The 24,969-nt window shown below is 56.8% G+C and overlaps 1 protein-coding gene across 10 annotated transcripts in view; it reads right to left on the bottom strand.

Moving 5' to 3' along the window:
- Arhgef10l (Rho guanine nucleotide exchange factor 10 like) overlaps nucleotides 1-22,109 on the bottom strand; it is a 123,295-nt gene extending 101,186 nt beyond the window's left edge. For 3 of the 10 annotated variants that reach the window (XR_007211521.1, XR_007211520.1, XM_048350347.1), the window contains exon 1: nucleotides 21,736-22,109. The gene's annotated coding sequence lies outside the window, so the exon portion shown is untranslated. Of the gene's footprint in view, nucleotides 1-8,403; nucleotides 8,427-21,735 lie in introns of those variants that run through there. The other 7 variants (XM_048350349.1, XM_048350350.1, XM_048350351.1 and 4 more) reach the window with 5 other exon arrangements.
- Nucleotides 22,110-24,969: the final 2,860 nt, after the last annotated feature.

Genomic DNA, 24,969 nt, shown 5'->3' with positions numbered 1-24,969 from the left:
CCCACACCGAGCTGCTTGCCCACACCCCAGGGCCCTGAAAGCGACAGGAGAGGTCCATGGGTGGAAAGGGAGCGTTGGGCCCGCGGAGCTTTCACGCCTGCCAGGGCTCCGATCTACGCGAGGAGAGGACCGAGGACCGAGGAGGAGGGATGAGAGCCACCAGAGCCACTCGGCCTCGTCAGGTGTCCCTTCCCTCCCGCCTCCAACCACGGCTCTGCAGAGCCACAGGCTCCTCCACGGCACCTCACAGGACACCTTCTGACTGGCCACACCTCGTCTGTCCACCCGCTGACCACCACCATCTGCTGGCTATCTTCCCTAGGCCAGGCCTCAGGGGGACACATGAGAGACAAAAGGGAAACGAAAGGCCCCACCCACCCAAGCCATGATGACCTGCCTTCAAGGGCAAGGCCCTTCCTGGGTCTCTCACCTCATCACCCAGGCCACTCCTGCGTGAGGGAGCCTCCACCCAAGCTGACCTCAGGCTGGCCCCTCCCTGCCCCTAAGAAGCTGGACTGGGTCTTTTGCTTTGTTTTCTGGCCCATTGTCCCCTAGACTGTGAGTTCCTTGACCATAGAGGTAATGCCTTCTGCTCCTATCGCTCCTGTTCCCAGATAAGTCCTCAACACAGCAAGAGTTCAGACATGATGGATGGATGGATGGATGGATGGATGGATGGATGGATGGATGGACAGGAAGATGGGAAGACAGGTAGGTAGATGGATAAATGAATCATTAATTGATTGATGAATAAATGGGAGGATAGATGGATGGATGGAGGTATGGGTAGACTGATAGATGGACCATCAACTGATCACCTGATGAATAGGTTAAAGGGATGATGGGTGGATGGATGATGAAAGAATGTATGACTGGATGGAGGTGTGGTTGGATATGTAGATGGACTGATTAATGAGGGAATGAATGGAAGGTTGAATAAACAGAAATGGATTCATGGAAGCCAAGAGAGACAAGAAGATAGGAAGATAAGTGAACAAATGGCAGAAGCCCTGGGGCTGGGGATGTGGCTTAGTGGTAGAGTGCTTGCCTAGCATGCATGAAGCACTGGGTTCGATTCCTCAGTACCACATACACAGAAAAGGCCAGAAGTGGTGCGGTGGATCAAGTGGTAGAGTGTTAGCCTTAAACAAAAGAGGCAGCTCGAAGGCTGGGGATATGGCCTAGTGGCAAGAGCGCTTGCCTCATATACATGAGGCCCTGGGTTCAATTCCCCAGCACCACATATACAGAAAATGGCCAGAAGTGGCGCTGTGGCTCAAGTGGCAGAGTGCTAGCCTTGAGCATGAAGAAGCCAGGGACGGTGCTCAGGCCCTGAGTTCAAGCCCCAGGACTGGCCAAAAAAAAAAGAAGCAGCTCGAAGACAGTGCCCAGGCGCCATGACTGACTCTATGCACATGCATACGTGTGTGTGTGTGTATGGGAACCCCTGGACTCAACCACTTCTTTGGGGTGGCACGTCTTCTCTTTGAGTCCCCAGTGCGCCTCACAAAGAAGAGCAGAGAGCATCCATTAGGCCACAAGCCAATGTCTCACACCTGTCATCTCAGCTACTCAGGAGGCTGAGGATCACAGTTCAAAACCAGCCCAGGCAGGAAAGTCCATGAGAGTCTTACCTACGATCAACCAGCAAAAAGTCGGAAGTAGAGCTGCGGCTCAAGCACCAGCCTTGAGCGGGAAAAGTTAGGGGACAATACCCAGGCCCTGAGTTTTCAGCTCCACAACCAGCACCAAGAAAGAAGAAAATGAAGGAGGAGGAGGAGGGGGAGGAAGAGGAGGAAATGTGTGTGTGTGTGTGTGTGTGTGTGTGTGCACAAACGTGTGCATCACATCAAGTAAAATCTGTACACCTTTTCCTCTTGGTAATCTTTTTTTGTCCATTGCTGCAGAGGCCCCGAGACAGAACCCAAGGGGTAAGAGGGAAAGATTTCCCTCTCCTCCATAGCTCCCCAACATAGCTAAACTTGAGCTCGGGCCAGGCACTGTGCGCCCTACTCGTGCTTTCTTGTTAACTCCTCACAAAGACCCAGTTACCAGGACTTGCCCTCCTTTTACATAAGCGAAACTGAGGCACAAAGGTGTCCAGTGCAGAAAGAAACCATGCAGGGGATCGTGGACCTGTCTTTTCCAAACTAAGCAAAACTAAGCAAACTAAGCAAAAGCTTCTCAGACTAAAGCAGGGTCCCACTGCACACTGCTCAGAGAGGTTGTCCGTGGGAAGGAGAATGAAGGACACAGTGAAGCCACGTCTCTAAACCTGCCAAGTTTTCTCCAATAGCCATGCGATTGATTATAGGTGTTACTTAAGGCAAAATAAACCCTTTAAGGGGAAGTTCAAATGTCCTGGAGAGCATCTAAGTACAGGGATATTTTTCTTCCATTTCCAGAGGCTGTTATTTTCCTACTTAAATTAACCATTGTTTTCCTAGGGAAATTGAATAAAAAGCCGCATTTCTAGCTAAGGCTCAGCCAGTCTGCCCACTTGAGACAATGAGGAGGAGGGTGGAGGGAGGCCGACCTTGTGTGCTAATGGCTGGGACGTGGGGCTGAATACCAATGAGGCGGATGCTGGAATGGGGCAGCTCGCTTGGCAGGCAGGCCAGAGACTGGGGATCAGGAACCCAGGAAGGCCGCCTCACCTGCGCCAAGCCCATCACGGGCATGCGCCGAGCGGAGAGGATAGCTAGGAGAAGGTGAGGGGCTGGTTGGAGACCATCTCTCAACCCCCAGGCTGGAGGTGGGATAGATGAACCCGGGGCAGGGGGCTTAGGGTCCGGCTCTGACCCAGAGATGGGCCCAACCCTCACTGTGGCCCCTCTGGTCTGCTGTCCATCGCATCGACCATACCTGGGCACAGCAGGCCAGGCCTGGGACACGGGTCAAGAGGCAGGGCTGTCACCAGGCACTGGTGATGATGGAAACTGTCATCCTAGCACCTCAGGAGGCTGAGCTCTGAGGATCACGGTTCAAAGCCAGCCCAGACAAGAAAGTTTATAAGACTCTTATCTCTAATTGATCACCTAAAAGCCTAACATGGAGCTGTGGCTCAAGTGGTAGAGTGCCAACCTCAAGTGAAAAAGTTAAGAGACAGGGCTCAAGCCCCAAATTCAAGCCCCAGTACTGGCACCAAAGGAGGGGGGGGGCTGGGCGGCAGGCAATGCAGAGCCCCAGGACCCTGGCCTCTGCCATGGGGTGGAAAGTTAGAGACAGCAACGGACCTACCTCCGAGCGGGAGGTGAGGGCCCGTGTTCCCCACTCCACAAACACGAGCCAGTGGCACGGCCTCTGTCCCTTCCTGTGACCACTGCCTCGTCCCTTCTTGGTGCCCGGCCTGGAGGGCCTTTGTGGGCCCTGGGATTCCATTCCCAGCCTTGACCTTGAGCTACGGTCTGACCAGCCAGCCAGCTGTGACCAGCCAGGACCTTGCGAACGCTACATGGACAGACACTCATCCGCTTCAAGCGAAGAACAGCAGAGAGCTGTGATCACAGGCACTTGATGATTCTTCGCTTCCCCTCCCTCCTCAAAGTGGAAAGACCCCCAAAATTAAGGAGGGGCCAGAGGATGGCAGGAAGGACAGAGACTAGGCGGTTAGCATCCTGTCCCTTGCAACACTGTAGCACTGAGTGAATCACTGTGCCAAGTAGAAAGTTGGTTTTCAGCTGGGAGCTGATTGCTCAAGCCTGCAATCCTAGCTACTCAAGAGGCTGAGAGCCAAAGATCTTCATCAGGTGAGACAAATCTAAAAGACTCTTACCTCCAATTAAGCAGCAAAAAGCCAGAAGTGGGGGTGTGGCTCCAGTGACAAGAGTTCTAGCCCTGAATGAAAAAGCTAAACAAGAGTGCAAGGCTCTGCTGGGTACCAGTGGCTCACACCTGTCTGTCATCCTAGCTACTCAGGAGGCTGAGATCTAAGGATCACAGTTCAAAGCCAGCCTGGGCAGGAAAGTCTGTGAGAGAGACTCTTATTTCCAGTTAATCACTGAAAACCTCAGAAGTGGTGCTGTGGCTCAAGTGGTAGAGTGCTAGCCTTAAGCCGAGAGAGCAGCTCAGAGACAGGGGCCAGGCCCAGAGTTCAAGGCCCAGCATGGGCAAAAAATAAAAATAAAAAGAGTGCAAGGCCCTGAGTTCAAGCCACAGTACCAACACATACACACAAAAAAAGAGACTCGGTTTCCTCATCTCTAAGATAAAGAAGCCTATGGCAATGAACTGGATGTGTGGCACATTGGCACAAAGTCAGCACGAGGGTCTTTTCCTAAGTTCTCCGGTTATCTGCCTACAAGCAGGACAAAGCAGCAGAGATCACCCACATCAGCGGCCCCGGTACTAGAAATGGGCCAGGAGGCCCAAGTGCCCGACTCTCTTGTGGCAAGCTGATGTTAATCCACCAGCCACAAACCCAGGACCCGGAAGAGCAAGAGCCACACAGAAACCACCAAGAAGTGTCAACGACAGGTAGGAAAACGGGTGACGGGCACAGCACAAAGCCCTGATGGATGGCACTCTGGGGGTTTCCATTGCTGGGGACCCACTGACCCGAGGAAAAGCCAGCAAGCAGGTCCCTGCTCTGCCACAGCCTGCCAGACTCCAGTACACCTGAGGCCCCGGGCCGGGCGAGTGCCCCACCCCCCCCACGCTAGTCCCTGGGTACCTCACTTTTCACAGTCTATCCTCAGATACCACCACCACCCCCTGCCTCCGGATGGTGGGACCCTCAGTGTGTGGGGCCTTAATAGGTGGCAAAGAGGCGCTCAATAAACCAAGTGTTGCCAGGTGCCAATAGCTTATGCCGGAATCCCAGCTACTCAGGAGGCTGAGATCCAGAGGACTGTATCTTGAAGCCAAGCAGGGCAGAAAAGTCCACGAGTCATCAGCTCCAAAATAGCCAGCAAAAAGCAGGACTGGGAGTGTGGCTCAACTGGCAGAGCGCCAGCAGAAAGAGCACAAGACCTTGAGTTCCAACCACAGCGGCACACACCGAGTCCCTTCCCCACCTCTTTCCCTTCCTCTTGCTGCAGTGAAAGCTCATCTGATGGGGGGACATCCCCACCCCACCCCCCCCAAAGCGGGCCCAGTCCAGCAGCTGCCTCGCTCGCTTGGTACCTGTGAGGACACACACACCATCACGCACACCATCACACAGAACGCAAGTTCCAGAGGAGGGGAAGGGGCTGCGGCTCAGCCCGTCACTGCTCGTCTCCAGTAGTGTGCTGGGAACTGCCTCTCCACCAGCTCACGCTGACCTCGAGCTGATTCCTGCGGCAGACAAATCCGAAAAACTCTCGTCTCTAATTACCCAGCAAAAGGTTGTGTGTTTCAAGTGGTGGAGCACCAGGCCTGAGTAAAAGAAGCTAAGGAGGGCTGGGAATGTGGCCTGGTGGTAGAGTGCTTGCCTAGCGTGCATGAAGCCCTGGGTTCCATTCCTCAGCACCACATACGCAGAAAAAGCCAGAAGTGGTGCTGTGTGGCTTCCAGGAGATAAGAGTGCTAGCCTGGAGCAAAAGGAAGCCAGGGACAGTGCTCAGGCCCTGAGTTCAAGCCCCAGGACTGGCAGGAAAAAGAAAAAAGAAAACTAAGGGACAGTGCCTGGTCAATCCCTGTGGTGTGAACGCTCTCATCTCAGCCAGTTCCAAGCTACCAATGGGACACCACTGAATTGCGCTGGAAAGAAATGTGTGCTAACACGCCATTGTGTCTGTCACACACACACGACACACACATGGTCACACAAAGGCACCTGCAACAAATGCATACTAATAGGAAAACATAATAAAGTATGATTAGGAAATAGCTGTGCTTATTTTCTTTCTTTTTAGTATAATTCATTTAGTTATTTGTATCTCGCTTTTTTTTTTTTTTAAGAATGGCTGTGTTTAACAACCAGCTTAAAAGGAAATTCCTGCAATTCAGCAATGGGTTCTGAGGGTGCCTGCCTGCACCAGGAGAAACAAACTCCAGCCCCCCGCTTTCCACCCAGAGCTTTGCACAGGCGCATAAGGACCAGAGAACAAGGAAGGGCTGAGCCGGACCCCCCAGGGGTAGAGAGGACTTCAGCACAAGGCTCCTATTTGCGAGTTTGACTCTGCATAGACTTTGGACCCTCAGCCAGTGACTCTAGCGCATTTGTTGGCTCAGAGGGACTGGGACAAGGGTGCGGAAACCTGGGAGGACTGAGCCTCTGGAGAGACCCAGGCTGCGTCCCGACCCTCACTGCCAGCTGGGGCCTCAGGGAGTCTCTCGCTGTGAGATTTCCTTCCTGAGCTGGACACGGGTGGCTCATGCCTACCATCCTAGCCACTCTGGAGGCTGAGATCTGAGCGGCTCCCTAGGAAGCCAGCAGAGGCAGAGAAACCCCAGAGACTCTTAGCTCCAATTAACCAGCAAAAGGCTAGAAGTGGAGCTGTGGCTCAAGTGGTAGAGCGTCAGCCTTGAGCGGTAAAAGCTAAGGGACAGCACCGAGACCCTTAGTTCAAGCCCCAGTCAGACACCCAACCCCACCCCACCCCCCCCCACACACACAACTTTCAAGAGCCTGAGCTCATTCTCACTTAATTACCAAGGTTGTTCAAATAGAGATAGCGGCTGAGAAAGAGCAAGCTATTATCATCAAGTGTATGTATAAACATCTCATATCACCTCTTTATCTTCTCAAAGCTATCTAAGGAGATTACATTCTTTCTGCTCAGCACCTTCCGGTTGTTTACTGTTAGGTCAGTGAAGCACTTGCCACCTCCTGACACCCGCAGGTACTAGAAGTGTCCGTTAATGAGCACATTTGGATTTCTACAATTAACAGTGCTTTGTGCCAGTACTGGGGCTCAAAACTCAGAGCCTCGGTGCTGTTCCTTAACTTTTTCCACTCAAGGCTGGTGTTTTATCACTTGAGCCACAGCTCCTTTTCTGACTTTTTTACAGGTTAAAGAGAGTTAAGAATCCCATAGACTTTCCTCCCTAGGCTGGCTGTGAATCGAGATTCTCAGATCTCAGGCTGATGACAGGCGTGAGCCACCAGTACTTGGCTGGAGTGTTCCTTTAAGGTAACCTGGACCAGGCTCTGAGGAGCCGCCCACCCCCACCCCACCCCCATCCAAAGCTAAACCTTCACACAGTAGGATTCAGGAACCACCACTTCTAACAGATCCTTATTGAGCCCCTACTGGGTTGTAGGCTGGTGGCCAAGGACTGCTAAGAGTCCCTGAACTCTAAGGCTTACAGTTTTCAGGGAGATGTAATGGAGCCACTGCCCCACACACACACACACTGTGGCTCAGGAGCCTGCCTGCCTCCCCTAACACCCTCCCCTCCCCTCCCCCGCCCCAGGGAGAACAGAAGAGCAGAAAGGAGTGAAGGACAGAAGGACCAAACCCACTCTGGACAGAGGGAATGGCAGGGCCAAGGATTTCTGAGGAAGGGAAGGGGGGAGGGGGCTCAGGACTTGGGTACCAGGAGGGTGGTGAGCTTCTCCTGGGGGAGCCCAGGGACCTTGGACGGTGTACCCCCTCCTTCTCCTCTGTGTGCCAGAGGCCTGACACCCACACTAAGTGGTGAGCAGATGGGCAGGGCGGCTTATGGCCAGGAGAGCAGGCCCAAGGGGCGGCTGTGCATATTAATGAGGCTAACAACCTGCCCTCCCCCTGCACGCAGGGCAGGCAGATGGGGCCCCACCAGTGGGCCGGGCCGTGCTCCCCTACTTTGAGCCCAGGACTTGGGGGTGGGGGGAACCCACCCGGCACTGCCTCCAGCTTTGGATCAGCCCGGGCCCCCTGGCAACTGAGGGCCAAGGAAAGACTCCAGACCCGTGCCTTACTTAGGACCCCACCCTTGGGGAGGGAGGGAGGACCGGCCTCCCCGGAGGCGGGTCTGCGTCCTCTGCGGCTCCCCCCTGACCCACCCTGGCGGGTGGAGGGCGCCGACCGGCCGGGAGCGACGGCTCCATCCACACTCGGCTCTTGGGGTCCCTGCTGGGTAAAGCCGGGGCCGGGGAGGCCGGCCGGGAACGGAGGCCGCAGGAGCCTTCCCTGGCTCCAGGCAAGCCAAGGGCGGGGTGCCGTGGCCCTGGGGAAGGCGAGGCACGGGCTGCCAGCCCGCCCCCGAGCGAGCGGGGCTGGAGGTCGCGCGCGCGCCCGGAGGGAGGGAGGGCGGAGGGAGGGAGGGAGGCCCGGGCACAAAGGCCGCTCGGGCAGGGGGGACACCGGGACGTCCCGGGACGCGGGGCCGGGAGGCTCTCACACTCGTGCCGCCGCCGCGGGAGCGGCACGCGCGGGGCCGCCCCGGGGGAAGCGGGAGGCGCACCGACCCCGGGCGGACGCCACCGCGCCAGGGGGCACCGGCTCCCGAGGCCCCGGGGCGCACAAAGCCGGGCGGAGCCGGGCCGGGACTCACCGTTACCGCCGCCGCCGCCGCGGGCCGCTCCGTCCTCCGCGCGGCTCACAAAGGCGCCGGGTGGCCGCCGCCGCCGCCGCCGCCGCCGCGCCGCCTCCCGCTCCGCCGGCCGCCGCGGGCGCCCATGGCCCGGGAGGCGCCGGTCCGCCGCGCCCCGCGCCCCGCCGCGCCCCGCGCCCGGAGCGGCCTGGTCCCGTCCGCAGCCGCCGCGCACCGCGCGCTCGGCGCCGCCCCCGCCCGCCCGGTCCCGGGGCGCCGCGGCTGAGGTCACCGCTTAACCCCTGGTGGCCGGGCCGCGCCGCCGCGCCCCCTCCCCGCTCCCCCCCACACCGCGGCCCCACCGAGGGGCGGGGCCCGGCTGCCCACCCGCCCACCGCTCGGGGAAACTGAGGCCCGCACCGGGTGGCGGGGGAGGGGCGGGGGGGGGAGCAGGGCCCGGGCTCCAGGTTGCACTGGAGCCTCCTCACGCCCAAGGCCACCTCTTACCGGCTTCTCCTACCCGGATCTCCCCGACACCCCGCGCGGCCATGGCAGGGCCCCGCGCAGCCAGCTGTGCCTTGGGGGATTGGGGGGGGGGGTCCCGGCTGCGCCCCTCCAACCCCGGGCAAACCCGCACTCCTCGCGATGCGTCCTTACCCAGGGAGACCCTGGGGTCTCCCTATCGGTCCACATCGCTGCACCCCAGCCACAACCCTACGGTCAATTCCCATTCTTCCAGGGGGAAGACGGAGGCCCAAGGCTGGGAGTCATTTTGCCAACTTCCCCCCACCCCTCCTGCCAAGCAAGAAGAGAAATCAGCTCCCGGAGCCCCTGTCCTCCCGGCCTCAAAGCTGAAAACCCCAGCTCCCTCCACCCATTCGGGCCGGACCGCCAAAGAGGCCTCTGGATATGCTGCAGTTAATTACACTTATCAGGTCTCTAATTAAGATTATCCCTGTTGTTATTAAATATTCCCTGGCTTCATCTCTGTGTTCAGGGAAATCCACACCCCGCCATAGGGGCTTTTACTCCTGGGCAGACTCTAAAGAGCTTTGCAGCTTGAGAAGAGCTCAGGTATATCTAAATTGAAATCAGTCAGTCTGAGTCCCTTCATTGGGATACAGCCCGCTGTAAACTTGAAAACTACTCCCAGCTCAGCACTGATGGCTCATGCCTGCAATCCTAGCGACTCAGGAGGCTGAAATGTGAGGACTGTGGTTCGAAGCCAGCAGTAAAGTCTGCGAGACTCTTGTTTCTAATTAATCACCAAAACACCAGACATGGAGTTATGGCCCAAGTTGGGTCCTAGCCTGGAGTAAAAGAAGCTCAGGCACAGTGTCCAGGCCCTGAGTTCAAGTCCTACACCTGGCTCATGCATGTGCAAGCACACACTCTCTCTCACACACACACCCCTACTCCCTCCTTGTCAGACCCCAGCTATAGAAGCTACCAAAGAAACAAGGAACCAGTGAGCCCCCAGCCCTACCTCCCTGGCTCCTGACCCCTCCAGTGCAAAGAGAGCAGCAATGCACATCCTCTGCTCTCTGAAACCATCTTATTCATTGATTTCTTGCCTTGTTTATTGTCTACACAAGAACATAAGCACCAGAGATCTTGTCCTAAGAGTCGTGCCAAGCCCCAGGCCTAGGGGACAGGAGCTGGTGGTAGGGAGGGAGCAAATACTTGTCAAGTCCTTCCTGTGTGCCAGACTCCGAGCCCAGCACGAAGGAGCCACCAGGCACTGGCCCTTCCTAGGCAGAGCTTCCACGCCAGGGCGAATATACCATGCCCACGAGAGGGAGAGGAAAGCTGAGCAAGCAGGAAAGACTTCCACCAGCTTTCAACCAGAGAGTGGGTTTGTGGGTGCTGTTCTGAGGGAGAAGACAAGTCTCCACCCTGCATGGCAGTTTTTCAGAGTCTGCTCCAGCCTCCACCTGGGTCATCTTATTTCCTCTGGAGCCTCAGCCTGGGGTTGCCCACACCCTCACTGGGTTGTGCCAAGCCTTCCCCTCCCAGAGAAGGCCCAGGTTCCCCTGGAAGCCTCTCTAATGTGCCCGCTGTTCTTATAGGCTCCGTAACTTGTACTGTTTGCTTGTTTGTTGTTTGCTAGTACAAAGAGCTGGATTTAGGGCCTGTCATTTGCTCTGTTTACTTGCTCAGCTGGTTCTTTCCCAAATGAGCCATGCCCCCAGTCTGGCTTTTTTTTTTTTTTTGCCGCTTCATGGCAGATGGCATCTCAAGTTCTCTTCAGCCTGGGCTGGCTTCAAACTTCAGTTTTCCCATCTTAGCCTCCTGGATTATAGGCATGAACTACCGGCATCCGGCTGCTCTATGTGTTTTGTAGCTGTGATCCAAGCTTGAGGTTAGGGGGCCATGCCCAGGCTCCCCCAGGGTCCCCCGGAGGCCAGCCTAGAGTTAGAGGCGCCAACATTAGAGAATTGCAATGGCTTCTGAGCACGCTCCCCCCCGCCCCCCGATCCCTCATCTGTAGAACTCTCTGTGTTAGGGTAAGAAACCACCAGCTCATAAAACAGCCTGCAGAATCATTCTTTTTTGCCCGTAGTGGCTTTGCCCTTGTTCATTAGGCTCCAGCATTTGATCCTTGTGAGCTTGCCCATAAAAAGCCTGACAGCTGGCTCACCTTCCCTGGGCCCAGCGATGCCTTTGGCACAAGTTTGCCCTCCACTGCCACGCTTGCTCTCCCCCCCCCCACCCCCGACTTTAAGACTCCTCCACTGGCTGAGAATTAGGGCTTGGATTTTCCTTGCTCCCCTCTACTCTCTGCTTTTGCAACAAAGAATCCCATCCCAGCCAGGCACCTGTGGCTCACGCCTTTAATCCAAGCTCCTCAGGAGGCTGAGATCTGAGGATTGAGGTTCAAAGCCAGCCTAGGCAGGAAAGTCCTTTTATCCCCATTTAACCATCAAAAAGCAAAAGCTCAGAGCCCAGGTTCTGAGTTCAAGCCCCAGAACTAACACACACACACACACACACACACACACACACACACACACACACACCTGCCTCAGTGGAAACAAGTATCTGCTGGATTGAATAGGCAGATGTGTTCATGGGGTTCAATAGCCACAAAAGGAATGAAAGGGGTAGGATTTCTGGGAACGTATCCATGTTCCAGAACATTCAATGAACCAGAATTGCCTGCTGGCTGAGCACTCTGGAGAGAGCAGGATTTATTGTGGAAGCATCCTGATGAGTGATGTAAACACTCCCCCCCCCCCCCCCCCCCCCGTGGATGGGACTCAGGAATCTATTCGCAAACTGCAGTTCAAATCCATGCCAGGCCTCTCCCGTCACTGAGCTGGAAAGAGGTGGGAACAAGAGCAAGGCTAGGATTTTTCATTGGCCAGAGCTGGCTGAGTGATTTGCCCTGAGGTTGCTCAGGGAACCCAAGGTTCCTCCCACTTCTGCCTCCTCCTCTGACCCCCCTGTCCATCAGGCCAGCCCTAGAGTAGACCAAATAGGGAAACTGGGCATCCGTGTGCAAACAACTATGCAGAAAACAAAAAGGAAATGTGTGAAGTGGATAGGACAGCATACACCCTGTAATCCCAGCACATTTAGGGGGACAGTTGAGGCCAGCGTGATCAAGGACAATGGGTAGATAATAGAGGAGACTTCCCAAGCCTAGAGACTACCCTTTTACAGATATTTTCTAAAGAGGCTGGGTCCCATTTTGTTGGCTAGCTATAATGAGTCTATCTGACCAGGATGAAACACCCCTCTTTCCAGAATCCCCCTGCCCTGTGAGGGGCGGAGGGGGGAAAGACAGAGATTTTGAAGGGGAATAGAGAGACACTGAGTAACCCTAGCCTCCCAGTTTCTTTGCAACCCAGGGCCTGCACTTTCAGGCTTTATGAGAAGCTATATGGGGTCTAAGGCAAGAGCTGGGGTGGGTGTGGTCGCTCATGGGCGTGGTCTTTGGGGGCTTGGCCGCAGCTGGACCTGCCCTGGGGATTGAGGCGAGGAAGCATGCTTGCCTTTCCGGTTGTTTAACGTCTGGCTGACAAATTAAATAAGCACACTATTTGTCACTGTATTGTCAAGCAACCATTACTATTATTTACAAGAAGCAACTTCCTATAGCAGTGATTAAGTCTGTGATCCGTCCTACTTTGGAGAAAGGAATCACAGGCATATATGAGACAGAACACCAGACGGAGCCCTGTGGGGCTGGACATATCCAGGCCAGCTCCTAGCTCGGGCCACCAAGAGGGGTCACAGCAGGAACACCCAACAGCAGCGGAGGTTTCTAAGCACCATTCTCCACCCATTGTAACCAGGGCTCTGTGGGGAAATGGCTGATTCCCAGGGAATCACCACGTCGAGCCTAAAACATCTTGTGGTGCCAGAAATCTCGGACTGCTCAGAGTCATGGGGACACGGAAGGCAGCTCAGAAAGGTTCCCGCTAGCAGTGCTCCGAGGGCCATTTGGGCAGCACCGTAAATCACAGCTTCACCGTGTATGTCCCACTCTCCACCACAGGACTCTGGGTGCTCACGAGGCTGCAAGTACATCAAAGGTAAGGAACCACGGCTGACATCATCTCAAAGGCCCCTCCCACAAAACGCAGATCCACCACCAAGCAGAGGGGTGGGGGAAGCGAGAACAGAGCGGTGAAGAAGGTGGGCGCCAGGCGTGGCCAGAAGGACTGAGAATGACACCATGTTCCGCCCCAGACACCTCACTCACAGAGCCCAAAGCCGGTCACGTGACGCTGAACGGCCCTCCACAGGTCAAGGCCCCACACTCAAGACAAAGCTGAGGCTCCCGCCTGTCATCCTAGCTACTCGGGAGGCTGAGATCTGAGGATCAAGGTTCAAAGCCAGCTGGTGCATGGGGAAGATAAAGCCGAGAGGCTCTTATCTCCAAATATCCAGCAAAGAGTCAGCAGTGGAGGGGTGGCTCCAGTGGTAGAGCGCTAGACTGGAGAGAAAAGGTTCAAGGACAATACCCAGGCCCTGAGTTCAAGCCCCAGCACTGGAATACCCACACAAAGAAAAAAATGTAAGGTGTTCCTGCCTCTAGCTTCCAGTCTGCTGTGTCTCCTAAAATGGCAATTGTGACAGAAAAAAAAAAAAAAGAAAAAAAAGAGGAACGGTCATAGCTTGGGTTAAGGTGGGACAGGACATCGGCAGTGTCTGCAAGCACACACACACACACACACACACACACACACACACACACACCGCCCACTGATCCAGCCCCCAAGGGCCCAGGTGCAGGTAGAATGCACAGAAAACCAGCCTGGCCAGCAGCTGAAGACAGACATCTGCAAAGGCCCTGAGTTCAAGCCCCAGTACCAGCACGCATGCTCATGCACGCATGCACGCATGCACGCACACAGACACGCACACAGCACAAAAGAGGCATCCGTGGTTCCTGGGAATGAGCAGACAAAATGCTTGGGTGTGTGCTGAGCCCAGAAGTTGGATGGTCTGGGCCTGGAGCCAGGAAGGACGAGAGACAAGGTCTCTGCTTCCTGGCATCAGGTTACTGCCCAGGCCCAGAGCTCCGAGGCCAGGCTCCCCTCCCCAGCATGAGAGCCACGGGTCAGCTGACCACAGACACAGCCCGGGGCCTGTTCTCAAAGCTGCCCAGTGATGGAGGGGAGGTGGCCGCTGAAACAGAGAAGCGAGGGCCGCAGACTGGGGTCGTGGTGAGTGCCCAGCCTTGCCTAGCTGGCCAGGCGGAGGATGGGGGCTGGGCGGGTTCTCCAGGAAGGACAGGCTTTGGGCTGAGGGAGGTGACCCCACAGCAGCCAGCCCAAAGACACTGGGAGGGGAGGGATCTGCCCTTCCCCTCCCCCTCCTGCGTGCTGGGCCTGTGGCAGCAGGGCCTGGCTGCCACTTCGGCCTGGCACAAACCCCAGAAACCTCCATGGTCCCCGGGTTTCACCGCCCAGGGCTCCCCGTTCCCAGATGAAAGACGCTTTCTAAGAGTCATGAAACCAGCCCCACTGGGCACAATGGGCCCTTCTGTGTCTGGGTTCTCTGCATAGACTCCCATCCGAGGCCCTGCCGGAGCTGGGGGCAGGAGGACTACGCACTGGCGAGCTGGACCAGCCCCAGCGCTCATTAACATCTTTTCTCTGCTCGGCAGTCCCTCCATTGACAGAGGCCCACTGTGCGAGGACCCCGGGCAGCCCTGCCCACGTCTTGCTCTAGGAATAAAGCAGAGGCCCCAGCGAGATGAGATGACTAGCCCAAGGTCACACAGCAAACACGCAGGGGTGGGAATCTAGGATCAAGCTCCTGTCCCCAGCCCCTGTGACCTCTGGCCAAGGTGAACCTAGGGGCAAAGCTTCTGGGAACGGCTGCTTCTGGGACCTCGCCATCCGATGGGGCCCGTCAGATGAGCAGACTCACTGGGGGAGAGGGGGGGGTCACTGCAGATGGGTGGCCCCACTTTCCTGAGGGAGCCAGAACGCCCCACATTGGAGCTCACATTCGCACTCACACGCTCCCCTCACCCCACCGACCCCCCCCACCCCCCCACCCCACCCCGTCAGCAGCTCTTGGACTGGGGGTGTGGCTCCAGTGTAGAGCACTTGCCAAGCACAAGGCCCGGAGCCCAGCCCCCAGTATCACCAGACAGAAACCACAACAAAATGTGCTGGTCACGCTGCCAAACTCTTCTGCCCTGTGAGCCCCATACCCAACCCCATTTCCTCTGGTAAAAACCCTCCAGAAGGGGCCAGGAATTGGCCTAGTGGCAGGATGCACAAAGCCCTGGGTTCGATTCCTCGGTACCACACACACAGAAAAAGCCGGAAATGGCGCTGTGGCTCAAGAGGTAGAGTGCAAGCCTTGAACAAAGGAAGCTCAAGGACAATGCCCAGGCCCTGAGTTAAAGCCCCAGGACTGGCAAAAAGAAAAAAAAAACAACAACCCTACAGAAGCATCGTTTCCAAGAACCTCTCTGTGCAAGGAAATGGGGCACAGAGAAGGAGGGAGCCTGCCTCAAGCCACACAGCCTGTAAGCCACGAGATCCAGCTCTATCACAGTGTGGGGTTCAGCCGGCATTCCATCAGCCCCCCCCAGCCCCAAATCAAAACCCTGGAGCCAGATGTCACTCAGATGTGCACATAGCTCTCTTTCTGTGTATGTGTGTGAGTGTGAAAGTGTGTGTGAGTGTGTGCGCGTGTGTGTGTGCGCGTGTACCAGTGCTAGGGCTTGGACTTGAGGTCTCGCATTCAGCTTTCCCACTCAAGGCCGGTGCTCTACTACTTGAGCCTCACCTCCACTTCTGGCTTTTTGCTGGTTCGTTGGAGATTAGAGTCCCCTGGGCTTCCCTTTCCAGGCTGACTTTGAACCGTGATCCTCAGCTCTCAGCCTCCTGAGTAGCTAGCTGGGCTTGTAGGCGTGAGCTGCTTCAGTGGAAACTTCCACAACTGAAGTGGGGTGCCTGGGTTGAACCCACTTCCCCCTTTCCAGATAAGCCAGTGAGAGAACCCTCCCTCCCATCCAGACCTGCGTGCCTGAGCCATGGCCCGGGTGAGCAGGGTGCTCAGCACCCTCCTAGGAGCTGGAAGTACAGCCATACACGAGCCTGCCACGTTCGCTGGACAGCATCAGTGGCTCAGACCTGTCATCCCAGCTGCTCGGGAGGCTGAGATCCGAGGCTGTGGTTCGAAGCCAGCCCAGGCAGGAAAGTCTGTGAGCTCTTATCTTCAATTAACCACCGAAAAGACAGAAGTGATGATGAGCGAAAAGCTGAGAGAGAGCACCTAGACCCTGAGTCCAAGCCCCAGTACTAGCTGGTACATGCACATATGCCCCCCCCCCCCCACACACACACAAAGCTGCCATGTTCCTGCCCCACCTGTCCTGGAGGGGCCCCCAGCGACCTCAGGACCCCTTCTGTCTGCTCCCCATAGAGCTCCATCCATAGCCTTGCCTGCACGACTGTCTCCCTCTGGCTCTCTGATGCTCTACCAAGGGCCTGCACACATAGCAAGAAGCCAGGTGTACTGGTGCATGCCTGGAAGTCCAGCTCTTGAGAATCGGAGGCAGGAAGATGAGTTTGAGGCCAGCCTAGACTACAGAGCAAGACTCTGATCAAAATACCCCAAGCGAGAAGGAAAAGCGCCCGTCAGCAGGTCCCACCGCACGATTCCGCAGGCCCTAAGACACCTCTTCTGACTGGCAAACAGCCATGAGCAGTGGCATAGGTCCCTGCAGCCCTGAGACCCTCGTGCCAGCCACCAGCTGGCCACCGCAGGGCCACCGAGGAGAGGATCTGCTCTAGGCTGCTCTTCCCTGAGAAGCTGGCTTGGGGCCTCTCCTGGGTCACCTCCCCTGTCATCCATCTCCGTCACCACCAAGGACAAGCAGGGCAACGCATGGCGCACTGGTTACTTAGAGGCAAGCCTCCTCCACGTCTCCCTCTTCCTCCTCGTCCTCCTCCTCCTCCACGTCTCCCTCTTCCTCCTTGCTAACACACCCGGAGCATTTGCTACAGGCCAGGCGTCACGCCAGCCCTTTCCCACACTATTACTGCATCCGCTCGCGGTAATCCCAAGAGGCGGGGACTAGGGTCGTCCCGTGCTGCAGGTGAAGAGGCCACAGGGTAGGGGGCTGACTGGAGTGCCTGCTTCCTTAGCTATGACTCCACAGTGCTCTGAAGACAGGATCCTGTCTGTTTTGCACAGACGGTCCTGTCTCCAGGATATAGGGACTTGCACAGAGCAGCCACCGTAAACACGCATGCATGGATGCATGGTTAGGTGGATGGAGAGGAGATGAAAGATGGGAGGAGGGAGGGAGGGTGGATTAGAAGTGAGTGGGTAGCTAGATGAAACCTGGATGAATGGGTGATAGATGATGGGCGGATAGATGATGGGAGGAAGGGGCTGAATGGCCTCCCTCTCTTTCTCCAGAGAAGGCAGAGAGCAGTATGCTGACGTCCTAGGGACAAGATGGCGAGAGAGTGTCCTGTGGGACCTGCTAGGATTCCCGGTGTGTATGTGTGAAAAGGGCTCGGCCACCGCTCCCCAAGTAGAGCCTCGACGCCCCCGGTTCCTGTGATGAGAGAAGAGCCAGGGGTGATGCAACACGGCAGGCACAGATCGGGCGCCGAGTTCAGAGTCTCCAGAGCGAGTTCAACAAAGACAGGAGGAAGGAAAGACCGGAGAGTGTGGGTACCAGCGGCTCGCGCCTGTAATCCTCGCTACTCAGGAGGCTGAGAGCTGAGGATCCTCAGTTCGAAGCCAGTCCAGGCAGAAAAGTCCAAGTCCATGAGGACTCTATCTCTAACCACCAAAAAAGCCAGACGCGCAGGGAGGGGAGGCTGGAGCGGTAGAGCCTGCGGCTCCGGGTCCTGACTCAGGGCACGGAGTGGGTGCAGGGCTGCGGCGTGCCCAGGCTTTTCTGGAGCCTTCCTAAGTTGCAGGTTCAGCGGCCGGCCTGGGAGAAACCGCCCTCATCCAGCTCAGCAACCAAAGTCATCGCCTTCCGCTGCGACTGCCGAAGCGGAGGCCAGTGACTCACCCCGGCGCACTGCAGCTGAAGTCACAGAGCCGGGCTTTGAACCCACGCCTCACCCACAGAGGCCATCCCTTTTGTTCCATTAGACAAGGCAGGAAGGGCCTGGGAGGGCTCCTCCCCTCTGAGACTGGCATCCTGCCTCCACTCCTCAACTTGGCAGGCGTGGAGCTGCTTGCGGGGGGATGACTCCAGTGTTCGCCCGCCCCTGGCCGGCTGCAAGGCCGACTCCCTCCTTCCTGGGCTTTGTGGCCATGCGGGGCGGGGCTGGTCGGGCGCCGGAGGGCACCCAGAGGCCAACCCCTGAGCCACGAAGCAGCCAGTCTCCTCCTTTCCCAGAGGGGGAAACTGAGGCCTGGAGTGGACAAGGATTTGTTCAAGGTCATGAAGGTCAAGAAGAGTGGGACTGGGATGAGAGCCAGACTCCTGGCGGGGGAGGCCCCGGGTTCCTCCCCCACCGCGGCTGTACCCCAGAAATGTCATGGGGTCGGAGATTCTTCTTATCAGACGGAACAAATGCTTATCAGGTTTGGCTCACGGTGGGGTAGACCACAGGGCGTGGTGGTGGAAAGGGGACCTACGAGGAGCTCTGGGGCTCCGGTGCTTCCCTCCCCCCCCACCCCCGGTTGGGAGTTACATGCCCCAGCACGTGGTGAGCTGGGCCGGGCTAGGCCGAGGGGGGGGGACAGGAGGGAGGACAGGCAGGGGACAGGCAGGGGACAGGGATCTGTGTCCTGTCCCTGGGAACAAGGGCTGGCCTGTTCCTGAAAGGAGGAAGGACAGGGGGCGGGGATCTCCCCCAATCAGTTGAAGGACAAAGAGGGAGGAGTCTGGGCAGGGAGCCCGGGACCGTTGGCCGTGCCAAAACACCTGCCTGAGACTCACCTGTTCCCGAGTCTGGTGTCCCGGAATTCCAGGGCTGCGGGTCCTGGGCTCCCTGGGGAGACCTCATGGTACTGGGGGGCTTGCTTCTGGGGGGGCAGGTAGACCAGCGTGGACACCTCCACTCCCACATTCTGGCCCCGTGACCTTGACCTTGACTGAGTTCGGTCTCTGCCTCCCCGGCATGGGTACAGCCTGTGCTCCCGTGTCCCTCGGGCACACCCCGGGACCCTCAGGCCTGGGGAACCGCAGGTGGCACGTGATGTCCTCGGTGTCCTCGCGGCACACAGCCCCCAGCTCCCGCTGGACACGGGGCCCAGGCCCCAGAGGCCAGGCAGCCGGCCGAGGCCCCAGACGGAGAGGCAGAGACCAGACCAGAACTCTGCCGGCCTCTCCCCTGCCACCGCAGCTAGATGAGCACCCGGGGCTCACGCCTGTCATCCTGGCCACTCAGGAGGCTGAGATCGCGGGACGGCAGTTCAAAGCCAGCCCCGGCTAGCCAGAAGTAGAGCTGTGGCTCAAGCGGTAGAGCACCAGCCTTGAGCAAAAAACAAAACCAAAAAGAAAAGGGACAATGCTCAGGCTGAGAGTTCAAGCCCTAGTACTGGCATAAATAAATAAATAGCTAGGACCTTGGCCTTAGTTGTGAACATGACCTGTGAGTGGTGACCTTGGGTGGGGAAGCTTTCACCTCCCTGACTGACGATTCCAGTGTCACCGGCCGCTGTGTGACCCTGGGTGAGAGCCTTAGCCTCTCTGGGCCTCATCCTCCACCCTGGTGAAAAGGGGGTTGTCGGGAAGACTGTGCCAGGCCCCACGCTTGGCATGTGGGGGTGCTGGGAAATGGAAACCGGGGGCCCCGTGGCAGGGCTGGCTGACCATCACAGAGCACTGTTGTCGCCAAGTTACAATGACTGCACTATGGCTGGGAGAGGGGACAGTGGGCTCACCCCAGCCCCCTCCTGCCCACCGCCGTCATGGAGAGAAGTGGGGGCTCCCCCCACCTTCCAGCTGGCAGGGACACGAGGGGGGCAGCCAGCCGTCCCTCGCTGTCCACGGAGACCCAGCCGGCAGAATCCTGCGCAGAGGAGCTCAGCCTCGGGAGACCCCGCGACCCGGGGATCCCAGCCTCCTCCGGCTGCCCCGGGAGAGAGGGTCTGGCGCGATGCCCTCTCCTGGCTGTGTGGCCTCAGGCACGCGTCCTGGCCTCTCAGAGCCTCAGCTGCACAAGTCACCGGGGGCAAGGCCGCTCCTGTCCTGCCCAGGGCCCCAGGGCCGCAGGCGGCCTGCTTTGTACACTGTGAAGTGACCAGGCCTGTCCACAAGGGTGGCCAGGGGTCCCCCATAGATGGGCGGGGCAAGGTGGGCTCACCACACCCCAGTCCCCGCCTCCTCTGCCCAGGGGACTCTTAAGGCCGGCCGACTGCCTTCCACTCTCCCTCAATACTCGGCCATCTGCCCCGGGCTCGGCCACCTGCAGGCCCAGAGAGAGAGGCTGTTAGGATACAGGCCTGTCTGAGTTCTAATCCCAGCTCCACTGTGTGTGTGTGTGTGTGTGTGTGTGTGTGTACGTGTGCCATTACTACTGCTTAAACTCAGCGTCTGCATGATGTCTCTAAGCTTTATTTCTTTTTCTTTTTTCGCCCAGCCACTTCCAGCTTTTTTGGTGGCTAATTGGAGATAAGAGTCTCACGGACTTTCCTTGCCCAGCTGGCTTTGAATCGCAATCCTCAGTCTACTTTCTCAAACTGTGAAATCCTTTCCACCCACCGCCGCCCACCGCCCCCCCCAAAACCCAGTGAAACCCCAGGTGCTTTCAGATTGCTCAACAACTCAAGCTAATTGGTTTTTTTTTTTTAAGCTGTGAAATCTTGAACGAGTTACTTAACCTCTCTCTGTCTGTTTTCTTTGCTACAAAATAAGCCTAATCAAAATAATACCTTACGGAGGTGTCGGGGGATTAAATGAGTTCATCCACATACCTTTCCACACATGCTTTCTTAGCAAAAATCGCTAACACGATGTAAGAGCCCAGTAAGTACCAAATTATCATAAACTGAGCATTGTAACCAAATGAGAAACGCTGCCTCCAAAAGGAGTGAGCTGACCATCCATGGAGGAGCAAAAGCTATGGCTCCACAACTGCGTGTCAGAATTCACACCCAGGACCTGAGCCTCCTTTCACATGCTGAGCCAGTCCTCCTAGCTACTCTGCAAGCTGAGAATCACAACTGTGAGCTGAACTGTGAGAATCACAGTTCGAAGCCAGTCTAGACAGGAAAGTCTGTGAGACTCTTATCTCCAGTTAATCACCAAAAAGCCAGAAGTGCGGGTCAAGTGGTAGCATGCGAGCCTTGAGAGGAGAAAGCCAAGCGAGAGCATGAGGTCCTAAGTTCAAGTCTAGTGCAAACACAAACACACATGCACAAGGTATCTGAATATGAGTCTCCAAGACACCGCCTGGGACTGCATTCTTCCTTCCTGATGCAAAACCAAACTGCAGAAGCAGAGGAACGAGGAAGGAGCGTGGGGGGCAGGGAGCGAGCCCTGCCAGTTGGTTCCCGGCCCCCCATTCTGCCATCAGTTTGCCCAGCGACCTTGAGAGACTCCCAGTCCCCAGAGCCTCATTTTTCCCAGCTGCAGAATGACACTGGCTGTATCAAGCTGTGTCCCCCCCCCCCCAAACTCTGTGACCCAGAGAAAGAAGTAGGTGATCCCTACCACACCTGTGCCCGCCCAGGCCCCCTCTGCCTCCCTCTGCCCACGCTGCCCCGCTAGCCAGCCTACCCAGGAGTCACGGTCATGGACACACTCAGGAGGAGACAGGGCGCCCCCTCCCCAACCTGGACCCCAAGGGTGTCGATACCATGGAGACCCAGGCACCACTACCATTGATGACCAAAAGATCTTCCTGCAACCCAGCCACGGCAGAGAGGGTTTAAAACAACAACAAAACAACACCTGACCTGGATTCTGAGTTTGAGTTGCAGTCTGCTGGCCGTCTTCCGGGAAGAGGGGCGCAGGTGTCAGGGGGGCCGGGCCCCACGGGTGGCAGGAAGGGGTCCTCTGGAGCCCAGCAGCTGGCAGAGGCGGGCAGGAGCCCAGGGTCGGATATTCTGGCTCCCTGCCGGGCTGGGCCAGGTGTACAGAGACTCAGGTCTGTGAGTCACTCACTGGCCAGACCTGCCTAGCAGGCAGAGGGCGGGAAGCTGGAGGACAGGAGGGGCCTCACTGCCATGAGGAAGCCTAGACTGAATCAGGCCCAGCCAGGCCGGGCCGGGCTCAGCCATCCGTCAGAAAGCTGGCCAGGGTGCAAAGGAAAAGCAGGAACGAAGGTGGGATTCTGAAGGGGGTGCTGAGCGGCAGAGACACCCACTGCCCTGCCCAGTGGCCAGGTTGGGGCGCAGGACATGGGCACAGGGGAGGGGGAGGGGCCCACCTGTTAACTGGAGAAGGCCAGGAGTCTGGGTCTGCATTGCATTGCACTTGCAAAAAATAAAACCCAAGTGTTAGCCAGTGGCTGGTAGCTCAAGCCTGTAATCCTAGCGAGTCAGGAAGCTGGACTCTGATGATCGCAGTTAGAAGCCAGACAAGGCAGGAAAGTCCGCAAGACTCTTAGCTACAATTAGCCAGCAAAAACAAAACAAAACAAAAAGACAGAAGCGGAATTGCGGCTCAGGTGGTAGAGCGCCAACCCTGAGTCACACAGCAAAGGGAATTAGCCCTTAGCCTGCGTTAGGCCCTGAGTTCAAGCCCCAGTACAGGTCTAAATTGAAATCCTCCTCCCTGGGGCAGCCATGAGTGCTTTCATGAACATGATCTGGGGCCTCCGAGCCTCAGTTGCCGGCTTGTTAAGCTGCAGCAATAATGATAGCTTTCACCTGACCAGAGAATGAACCAAGGCCATGGAAGGATGGGGTCTGGAGGGCAGGGGTGGTGGCTCAAATCGCCCGACTTCTCTCTGGGACCCCAAGAATGTATCCTCAGCAGCCAGCCCAGCCTGAATTCTTTTCTGTTCAAGGTTAGTCACCCCCAGATTTCAGCCAATATCTGGAGGATTAAGAGTACAGCAACCAGCCACGCCTGGGCTGAGATCTGAGGACCTTGGTTCAAAGCCAGCCTGCGCCGGAAAAATCTGTGAGACGCTTATCTCCAATGAAACACCAAAAAGCTGGAAGTAGAGCTGTGATTCAAGTAGTACTGGGCCAGCCTCGAGTGAAAAAGCTCAAGGACAGCACCCAGGTGCTGAGTTTAAGCATCACCACCAAAACACACACAAAACACACACACACACACACACACACACTTGCTAGAATACCTAGGTATGAATCACAGCTGTAATCCTAGCATTCCAGAGGCTGAGACAGGAGGAACACAAGTTCGAGGCCAACCTGGGCTATCTAGTAAGTTTGAGGACAGCCTGGGCTATTTAATGAGATCCTGTCTCAAGAATACGACTGTAAGAGTAAAGTTGATGTATATTTTGCTATAATTTTAGAACAGAGAGGGGGTAGGCGGGCAGGCTGGGCCAGCCTTGTCCACCTCCTGGTCTGCCCCTCATTGAGGGTGGGGCCGTCCTCAGCCCCCACAGCACGGGAAGCCTCTGAAAGTACATCTCCGTGGCTCTGCCCTGAGTCAGAACCCTGTCCCTTGCAATGGGAAGAATCTGCTGTGACCCCTGGGCCCAGATCTTCTTTTTTTATTATTATTATTTGCCAGTCCTGGGGCTTGAACTCAGAGCCTGGGCACTGTTCCTGGCTTCTTTTTGCTCAAGGCTAGCACTCTTCCACTTGAGCCACAGCACCACTTCCGGCTTTTTCTATCTATGTGGTGCTGAGGAATGGAACCCAGGGCTTCATGTATGTGAGGCGAGCACTCTACCACTAGGCCATATTCCCAGCCCCAGGGCCCATATCTTGATAACCCACTCTCTCTTCTCAATATCAGAGTCACCTGTCACCTTGATATTCAGACTGTGTTAGATCGATCCTTGGCCCTTTTTGGCAAGAAATGTTTCTCTGCTGTGTGTGTCTGCATGCGTGCACACGTGTAACCAAGGCTTGAACTCAGAACCTCATGCTCTCAGTCATTTCTTTCTTTCTTTCTTTCTGTCAGTCAGTCATGGGGCTTGAACTCAGGGCCTGGACACTGTCCCTGGAGCTCTTTTGCTCAAGGCTAGCACTTTACCACTTTGAGCCATAGCTCCACTTCCAGTTTTCTGGTGGTTCACTGGAGATAAGAGTCTCACAGACTTTCCTGCCTGGTCTGGCTTTGAACTGTGATCCTCAGATCTCAGCCTCCTGAGTAGCTGGGATGACAGGCGGGAGCCACCAGCACCTGGCTCAGCTTTTTCAATCAGGACTGGCGCTCTCCTTCTTGAGACATGCCCCCGGTTCCTCACCCCTGTCTTTTGCTTTCATTTCTCCTTGTCATTCTACCTCAGTCCAAACCCATAGTCAGCACTCTTGGGGCCCAGAGATCCCTCACCAACACCCTCAGCTGCCCCCACCCCCAGAGCATGCGTGGGCTCAGGCTCTGACCACGCTTCCCAAAGCTTCCAGAAGCCTATGGTCAGGTGCGCCACTGGAGGACACAGAGCCTGGGCCAGGGGCCGGGGAAGAGAGGAGAGCTGCTCACGTGAGCGAGCATTCACGCGGTTAGAACAAAACAGAGAGAGAGGGTTGAGGGCCCCGCCCGCTCCACCTTGAAGCCTCACCAACAAGGAAGAGCCGGCCAACGCCCCAAGTTCCTGACAGACGAGGATTGCCTTCAAAGCCGCTGATGAGCCCACGGTTATCAGAACCCAGCCCTGTCCTCCCCACACACGAGCCCTCCAATGGCCTGGAACTGGGGGGGAAGGAGAGGGCAGGACCGAGGCTCAGAGGGATTAAACAACCTGCCGAAAGTCCCCTCGCTGGTACGTGGCAGAGCTGGTTTTGGACTCCAGCTCCTCGAATCTCCATCTCATGGAACCATCAGGATGAAGGCTGCCAATCACCCGGGCACTGGTGGCTCACGCCTGTAATCCCAGCTACTCCGGAGGCTGAGATCTGAGCCTGGCAGCGCGAAGCCAGTCCAAGGAAGGGAAGTCTGTGAGACCCTTATCTCCAATTAACCAACAAAAGCCGGAAATGGAGCTGCGACTTGAGTGGAAAAGCGAAGGGAGAGCACCCAGGCTCTGCATTGACACCTCAGTATAC

Source organism: Perognathus longimembris, chromosome 7 (assembly GCF_023159225.1).
Source record: "Perognathus longimembris pacificus isolate PPM17 chromosome 7, ASM2315922v1, whole genome shotgun sequence".
Classification (NCBI taxonomy): Eukaryota; Metazoa; Chordata; class Mammalia; order Rodentia; family Heteromyidae; genus Perognathus; species Perognathus longimembris.
This window is presented reverse-complemented; position numbering and strand designations above follow the sequence as displayed.